This window comes from Thamnophis sirtalis, unplaced genomic scaffold (genome assembly GCF_051295495.1).
Source record: "Thamnophis sirtalis isolate CommonGarterSnake01/CBP01778 unplaced genomic scaffold, rThaSir2_p1.2 scaffold_1, whole genome shotgun sequence".
Classification (NCBI taxonomy): Eukaryota; Metazoa; Chordata; class Lepidosauria; order Squamata; family Natricidae; genus Thamnophis; species Thamnophis sirtalis.
In genome coordinates this window covers 138,950,931-138,959,722 of record NW_028261381.1, presented here as the reverse complement: position 1 = coordinate 138,959,722, position 8,792 = coordinate 138,950,931, and the positions used below count along the sequence as shown (strand labels likewise).

Here is an 8,792-nt window from a genome sequence, read left to right as displayed (position 1 = left end):
CGCCTGCTAATTTTAACCCCTTTCCTGAGAAGAGAAAGAAAGAAAGAAAAAGAAAGAAAGAAAGAAAGAACATTAAAAAGGAATAAATAATGAGGAGGAGATTGAAAAATGGCATTATTTTGTGTTTATTTAGAGAATAAAATGTGTCCCCCCCCCCATAAATTGATCTGGCTAAAAACGAATGTGTTATTTTCTTTTTCATCATTTTGTTCAATTGTCTTTGTTTGTTTTAAGAATAAAACTGCTGCTGAAAGGATATTAATTGCTGTTGTTTCCAACAGAGGATTAAAGGAAGAAAAAAAGGATCTCTTCTTTTTCTACTATCCAGCCCTGTCCCATCTCAATAAAATAAAGACAGATACCATGTCAAAGTAATATACCATGTTTTCCCTATCAAATAATCTCACTTTCATTTACATGATCAGTTGTAGATGAAAAAAAGAGGAGAGAAGCTTTTGATTATGGGATGAGTCCTTCTGAAGGAATGCTTCTTTGTCTATTTTAAATAACCACAAATTATCTGTTTTGCAGGAGATTTTCAGCAAAGCTGCTAGATTCCTTTTTGTATAGATTGAAACATGCATATAATTTTCTCACGGACTACTGATTAAAATATGTAATAGATGTAAAAGCACATGAAAAGTTCAGATGAGATCCGTAAGTATGCAAAATGTTGCCTTTCCCCAAAAATATTTCTGAAAAGGAAATTGCAGTAAAATTAAGTGTTAATTTATAGAGGAAGACTCCTACAAGGTTTTTTTAATTCTAAGAAATCCCAAACTATTTTCTGTGCCATCACCTCATACTTTAGAAATGAACAACACAATATTTATCCTTTTTTTGTAATTGGATTGGTGTCAGGAGATGATAAAATTTATATAAATAATGTCACGTAATGTTCTACGTTACATAAAACTGAACAGATTATTTTTAAATGCAATACATAGGTACTGTATGTACTTTATATATTCATATACACTTCAAAAATGTTGTCTCCTTTTATGCATGTTAGATATAAAACAGAACTGCAGTAGTGGCATTTTCTTTCTTTTTTCCTGAATAAAGCTAATTTAGGAAGCATGACTGACACAGATGAATATGTTTTGAAATCTACCTAAATAAATTTGCAATTTCCAATCTCGAAAATGTGAATTGGAACATAGTTATACCACAATGTTCATAGTTTTGTGATATAATTTTGCAATGAAACATTTACACAGTAATACACAAAATGTTTATCTGTGTAAAAATAATATAGCCAGTATATTACACTCGGAACAATTTGCAAATGATTGTGCATTTGCCAAAAGTGGATACATAAATACATATATATTAGACAGAGAAAATAAACATGCATATAGAATTTTGTGAAAACAACTTTCATGAACTGTTGCAAAATGACCCCAAAGAAACATAATGAAATTGAAAAAAACTGCAAAATAATTTTAACAATTTAAGCATCCCTAGATTCTGTAGCCAAGAAGCAAAAAGCTAGAAAGGAGATGTACTTTTTTCCTATTAGCCACTTTACTTTAAATTTCTCTGAGACAACTTCACCATCATTTGGACACCATCATTTTCAAAACCCTCTTGGGAAGTCCATGAGAAGAAAGCATGGAGAGAACATTTGATGCAAGGAAATGGTAGGAAGAGAAAGGAATAAAGCACCTTATTTGAGTATGAAAGAGGGAATACTGATTTAATGGCACATCGCCAATTAGAATCAATTTATATTTTTTTCCTAACTGAGAAGAAATAGAAAATGTAGCGATTGAATTGTTGGGAATGTTTAACAAAACAGAAGCAAAATTAACCACTCCAGTATATTGTTAACATTAGAGCCTCTGTTCTCCAGATGGTGAAAATTCCAGGAATGCACAGAATTATCCACAATTTGATTTCCTTGGAATGAGATCCCAAAAGTGCTTTTTCAAAAGGCAACTGAACTTTCTTTGTTTTTTTCTTAAAGACATTTCGCTTCTTATCCAAGAAGGTTCTCATCCAAGTTCTGAACTGAACTAGCTTCTTGGATGAGAAATGAAATGTCTTCAAGGAAAAGCAAGGAAAGTCCAGTTGCCTTTTGAAAAAGTACCTTTGGGACAACCATGACCTGGATGACTGACATCTCCGTAGACACTTGGAATGATATACTAGAGGCATTGGACATTTTCATTTTTATTCACACCATGGAACATTGAAACTTAAATATCTAAATCTCATTAGGTAGATATTTTCTGAAGATGTTTCCATAACAGGATTTTCATCTCCAGAAAACCTATCCAAATCTTCAAAACAATGCATACTTACCACATTCCTTGTTGCACAGAAGTGGCAAATAATGCAGTATTTATTAACTATAAAAAATAATTTATGGTGACCTAAGTAATATCTGCCAGATCAAATGTGATAAACTGATCTATACAATTTTCTTAGTAAAGAAACTGTAAACTACAGCCAAATTAAATATGCTAGGTATTTTCTTCCCTGAAAAATTCCCCGGGGAGGGGGGGGAAGAGTACATGAGAAAAATCAGTATCTGACTGCACATTAATGTATGGTCTCTTGGCTCTGACCCTCATCTAACATATGAATTGGTTGACTTTGCTTTCTGGATTGACATATTGGCTATTGTTCTCGTACATCTTTAGATATGTGTAGCTTTTTCTGGAATTAGATCTCTGATAGTACTTGCAGTTCTTCATCCGTTCCTTCCTTTCACCCTGACAATCTCTTCCTCCTGCAAAGGAGGAAATTCTATATTTCATCATGGAATGCAATTAAAAACCAGAGTTCAGAATTCCTGCTGTTGTCCTTTTCTACTCTCACAAGGAAAACATATGATGGTGGTGATGATGATGATGATGATTGTGAGTATATGTGCAAAAAGGAATCAATCAGTCACCATTTATAAATAAATTTGTGAGAATCTATTCATGTATTTATTTGGGGAAAAAATATGAATAAGTAGATCTCCAAGCTACACCCAGAACCAGCTCTAGGCTTTCTTACTATGGCATATCTCTTAAGTATCCAGCCACTAATGTATTGTGGCTTCCACTCAGTAAATGTAGAGCTATTGCAATCTGGGAATAACTGCAGCTGAACTCTCTTAACAATTTCCACAATCTTTTATAGTGAGACATTATGAGGTCAGCTCCACCTCCCTTGGAGGAGCTAATTGGATTACTAAAAAAGTCACATCATCTAACTTTTCAGTCTTCAGACTTGAAAGCTAAGGAGCTGGTAGTTCTCTAATCTGGGGTATAGATAGATAATCTTGTAATGACTGTAGGATTGTAATGAACATAGATTGATTGATGAGGCAAAAACTGCTGTGGGTAGGGTAAAGAATGGGATATTTCCTGCCTCAAAATGACGGCAAGCCAGGCCATTGATGTTTATCAATCATGTTTGGAAGAATCTACAGGGATTGCAACAGCAGCTTTCAATCAGAATAGAGCTGGAAGAAACCTTGGAGGTCTTCTAGTCCAACCCCCTGCTCAAGCAGGAGACCCTATATCATTTCAGAAAGTTGGCTGCCAAGTCTTTTCTTTATAACCTCCAGTGATGAAGCATCTATAGCTTTTGAAGGCAAGCTGTTCCACTGGTTAATTGTCCTTGCTATCAGGAAGTTTCTCCTTAATTCCAGGTTGCTTCTCTTCTTTATTAGTTTGTATCCATTGTTTCTTGTACTGTCCCGTGGTGTTTTAGAAAATAAGTTGACCCCCTCTTCTTTGAGGCAACAAATACTGGAATATTGCTATCATGTCTTCCCTAGTCCTTCTTCTCTCTAGACAGGCCATATCCAATTCCTGCAACCATTCTCCATATGCATGTTCTTCACCTATGAGCTTATAGCTTCCTCTTTCTTATAGTTGTCCTCTCCGGAGGCCTCTGACCTTTCTTTTATCTTCAGCTCTCTTTATTTCAAAACTTCTGCCTTGAGCTACTTGTGTTCCCTCTGTGATCCTTCACTTGGTTCCAGAATGGGACAATACCCGGGGTGGGTTGCTACTGGCATTACTGCTGGTTTGGTGTGCAAAACTTTTTGCACAATTTTTTTTTTGCAAAAATGTGTGCACATTTGCACCTAAAAAAGTCTGCACATGCGGACATTAGAAAAGGGGGAAATTACATTTTTGCAATGAAGATTGTTCTGCGCATGCACAGAACTAAAAATCAAGATGGTGCCAACAACAATAGAACTAGTTTGGGGCCTGGCAGGCCGAGTTACTCGGCCGAACCAGGCTGAACCTATAGGAACCCACCTCTGGGCAATACCATAGTACATAAAATAGTGCTCTCAATAAAATATGACCCGTTGCTGAGTTTTCCACACCATTTTAAAATATAATTTCTTGTATTATGTATCAGATGTCACTGCAATGATCATTCACATTCTTCCACCTCTGGCAAGGTCAAGAAAAACAGTAAAAATATGTGTGTTTTTTCCCTAGTAGAATTACAAAGGACAGTTCCATTTGCTCTGTGCATATTATTGATGAGCTACACAAAGGTGCTTTTTTTCAAGAGGCAACTGGCCTTTTTTGGTGTTTTTTTTTTTTTTGTAGATGTTTTGCTTCTCATTCAAGAAGCTTCTTCAGCTCTATTGATGGAACAGGCAATGCCTATTTGGATATAGATTTATTAGATGTAATGGAGAAAGGGAATTCAATGCATTCTTTGTAATTTACGATCCCAGTTTATAAAATATGAGTCATCTTCAGCATAGCACTAAATGTCCAATAGATTAATATTGTATACAGATTTATAAACCTTGTGGAAAATTTCTGATTCTTACTTGATTGGTGATAAAATCTGCAGAAGATAGTAGTGCAACCATCCAAGATCATTCCAATGATAGTGGTTATTATTTTAATGCAGAAAGGTTCTCCTCCTACTGGGGTAGTTGTACACTTTATTTTAGTTGCAACGAAGTTTAGAACAGTTAGCAGTAGGGAGAAGAGTAAGAAGATTGTAATCCTGGGTTAAAATTGACTTATACATACATACATACATACATACATACATACATACGTGTGTGTGTGTATGTATATGTATATGTATATATGTATGTATGTATATATGTATATGTGTGTGTGTGTGTGTGTGTGTATGTATGTATGTATGTATGTATGTATGTATGTATATATATTAGATTTTTAGATAACAAAGGCAACAGTAAAAATGTTGGGTTTCTGTCTTGATGGACTCTTGTGACGAGCCGAATGACAGATGATGGAAGCAGTTAGCTTCCTCCCATGATTGGGGCTTACCAGGGGTTGTAAAAATCTAATAGATACCTTTCACCCTGGCTTCACTGATAACGGATAAGAGCCTGTGGCCTAATGGCTAAGATCTCTGCCTAGTATGCCTAGTATGCAATATAGCCCAGGTTCAAATCCCAGTAAGGGTATGGCTAGCTGATGAGAGCTAAATAGCTTGAAATAGATCTATACTAGTCTCCCTTTATTTATTTATCAGCACAAATTTAAAAAAACCACATATATACATATATACATATATATACATACATACATACATACATACATACATACATACATACATACATACATACAGCCGTTTGAAAACTCAGGCATACACCTATCAATATTATGCAGCAAAATGATGCTTCTTCCATTTCCTATGTTGCATGCTGATAACACTTCTTTAAAAGGTTCTGCATGTATTTGTTTATTACTTGATTTTTTAAGCTACTTAGGGTTTTCCCCACATTTCAAACTCTGCAAGAAATAATAGCAGTTAAGTATTATTCCCCATTGTTATGCCAGGTGTAGACAAAAATGATATATTTCTAGTTTATTAGCCCATTTCCTAAATTTATAGAGTTGGTTTTTTTCTCACTGTGTCTCTTCCCTTCCAATTTGAATTTGTCCATTTAGGGTCACCCGCATTAACAAAACACTTTAATTATGTTTCATGCATACAAATTCACAATAAACTAAATGAAACCAGAGCACGGGTGAGGGGAACATCTAGGACGATTGAAAACTAATTAGTTTAGCACAGTTGCAATTTGATAAAGAGGAGGGAAAATTAATGTCAAACTGAGGATTGTTAGAAAATGAATTGTCCTTGATGGAGATGAGTTGAGTTTCGCATATACCTTCTGTACACAAGCACAAAAAATGGTTACTTGGATACAGCAGATCTTGACTTTTACATTATGTTCCAAAGGTTGATCATTTATGGTAGCCGTCAAGAACCTAAATTCTTTTTGGTTTACCTTAATATGTCAATAAAGCTTCATGGAAGCTTAGGTGCATCATAACACATCTTTTCAGATGATGCTAAGATTGTATTTATAGCATGGAGCTTCTAGAACAAAAATATAGGAAAAAAACAACAGCCATATTTATTTGTTTGATTGATCATACATGGCAAAAATATTTCTGAAATATTTCAGTTGGTGATAAGTATCAAATTGAAAAATTTACCTATATGAATTTTTTCTCATGCGCTTATCATTCTTTTGAAATATTCATATCAAGGGTTTTTTTAAAAAAATTTAAAAAAATTAAAAACCCTCAGTATGTATATGTAATTTTAGAAAACAAGTTTATTATTAAGATTAATTTCTATGTGAGTCTTTAACTCCTTTTATTTTTATTTCTGTGCTTTACTTTTATAAGTTGTATCCCCCAAGTCACAGAAACCCAATAAATTCTCTCAATTTCTGTGGATTGTATCCATTAAGTCTGGATTAGTTTGAATATTGGTAGTTTTTTTTTAAAAAAAAGACCCACAATACTGCTCTCCAGGAGGTGTCATTTCAAACAACATGAAGCTGTAGCTTATTAGGATTTGCACCTTCAAGGTGGTGAGATTCTTTCTTTGTCTTTTTTTATTTGGTGGCCTCTTCATTCTAGACAGCATTGGATTACCAGAATGGTTTTCCCATCAAATATTGAGCAAATTGACCACACGGAGTCTTTGATTTGTAACTGGCTGACCAACCGCACTCAAAGTGTAGTCCTCAATGGAACTGCATCTTCATGGAGGTAAGTATGCAGTGGAGCACCCCATGGCTCTGTTTTGGGCCCAGTACTCTTCAACATCTTCATCAATGATTTGGATGAGGGAATAAATAGGAACGCATCGAATTTGCAGATGACACCAAGCTGGCAGAAATAGCCAACACTCCAGAAGATAGGCTAAAGATACAGAAGGATCTTGACAAATTTGAACATTGGGCACTATCTAATAAAACGAAATTCAATGGTGAAAAGACTAAGGTTCTACATTTAGGCAACAAAAACGAAATGCACAGGTACAGTATAGGTGGTACCTTGCTCAACAGTAGTAACTGTGAAAGAGATATTGGAGTCCTAGTGGACAACCATTTAAATATGAGCCAGCAGTGTGCAGCAGTTGCCAAAAAAGCCAACACAGTTCTAGGCTGCATAAACAGAGGGATAGAATCAAGATCATGTGAAGTGTTAATACCACTTTATAATGCCTTGGTAAGGCCACACTTGGAATATTGCATTCAGTTTTAGTCACCATGATGTAGAAAAGATGTGGAGACTCTAGAAAGAGTGTAAAGAAGAGCAACAAAGATGATTAGGGGACTGGAAACTAAAACATATGAAGAACAGTTGCAGGAACTGGGTATGTCTAGTTTAATAGAAATAAAGACTAGGGGAGATATGATAGCAGTGTTCCAATATCTCAGGGGTTGCCACAAAGAAGAGGGAGTCAAACTATTGTCCAAGGCACCTGAGGGTAGGACAAGAAGCAATGGGTGGAAACTAATCAAGGAGAGAGGCAACTTAGAACTGAGGAGAAATTTCCTGACAGTTAGAACAATTAATCAGTGGAACAGCTTGCCTCCAAAAATTGTGAATGCCCCAACACTGGAAGTCTTTAAGAAGACATTGGATAGCCATTTGTCTGAAATGGTATAGGGTTTCCTGCCTAGGCAGGGGGTTGGACTAAAAGATCTCCAAGGTCCCTTCCAACTCTGCTATTGTATTGTATTGTATTATTGTACTTCTAACCATTCAAACAAGCTCTACTGAATCACACTGAGTAGATGGTATGGCTGATGAGGTATCATGTTCAGTCTCTAACCTAAAAAATCACTTACAGTTCTTTTTCTTTATTCAATGACAGTTGTGCTGGTGGCTGCACATTAAACGTCTTCATGAGAAATGTTCAGGATTCCCTCCTCCCCCCCACCCGCATCCTGATCTCTGAGGTTTGTATTTCTCTTCCACGGTCAACAAGAATTAAAATAGCAAATATAGCCTCATGCCTTCATGCTAATTGACCGTCATGATCCAGGAAAAAACAAGGCAAGGCCTCTTTAACCAGCACACTCTCTTTGCTAATGCATGCATTTTATGGCCTCTGATGTATATGGTTCTATTAGTGTCTATGAACATAGAACAATGAAGCTAGTTAATGTATTATTTATTTTATTACAGCTTTGTATCAACTGCCTTTTTCTAATTTGGAATGCTATATGCTTTTGTTCTGTAATGGTTTTATAATGTGCACACAGTCCAGTAATTAAAAATATATATCTTGGCCCTTCACCTCAAAAGCCAAGTTTATTTACCCTGGCTGAATGCAGTCAATCTTGGATCTGTAAAGGTCCATGGGCTTCTTGTGCCTTTTAAAGACTTCATTCTTGAGGTGCAGGCTGGGCTGGGCTAGGCCATTCCATCAGTCAAAGACAATCTTAGCCTTGCAGATTAGACTCATCAGCCACTTGAGATAAAAGGATTTCATCCATTCTGATTGCTTTTCAAGTGACTGGAGTCATC

The 8,792-nt window shown here is 35.7% G+C and overlaps 1 protein-coding gene and 1 long non-coding RNA gene across 2 annotated transcripts in view; one reads left to right on the top strand and one right to left on the bottom strand.

Moving 5' to 3' along the window:
* Window positions 1-8,222, top strand: part of LOC106552934 (uncharacterized) — a 14,460-nt gene extending 6,238 nt beyond the window's left edge. Inside the window, exons 2-4 of the long non-coding RNA XR_015698361.1 lie at window positions 532-657; window positions 6,891-7,022; window positions 8,137-8,222. This is a non-coding gene — a long non-coding RNA (uncharacterized LOC106552934). The remainder of the gene's footprint in view (window positions 1-531; window positions 658-6,890; window positions 7,023-8,136) is intronic.
* VRK1 (VRK serine/threonine kinase 1) overlaps window positions 1-8,792 on the bottom strand; it is a 99,917-nt gene that overhangs the window by 58,889 nt on the left and 32,236 nt on the right. The window lies entirely within an intron of this gene.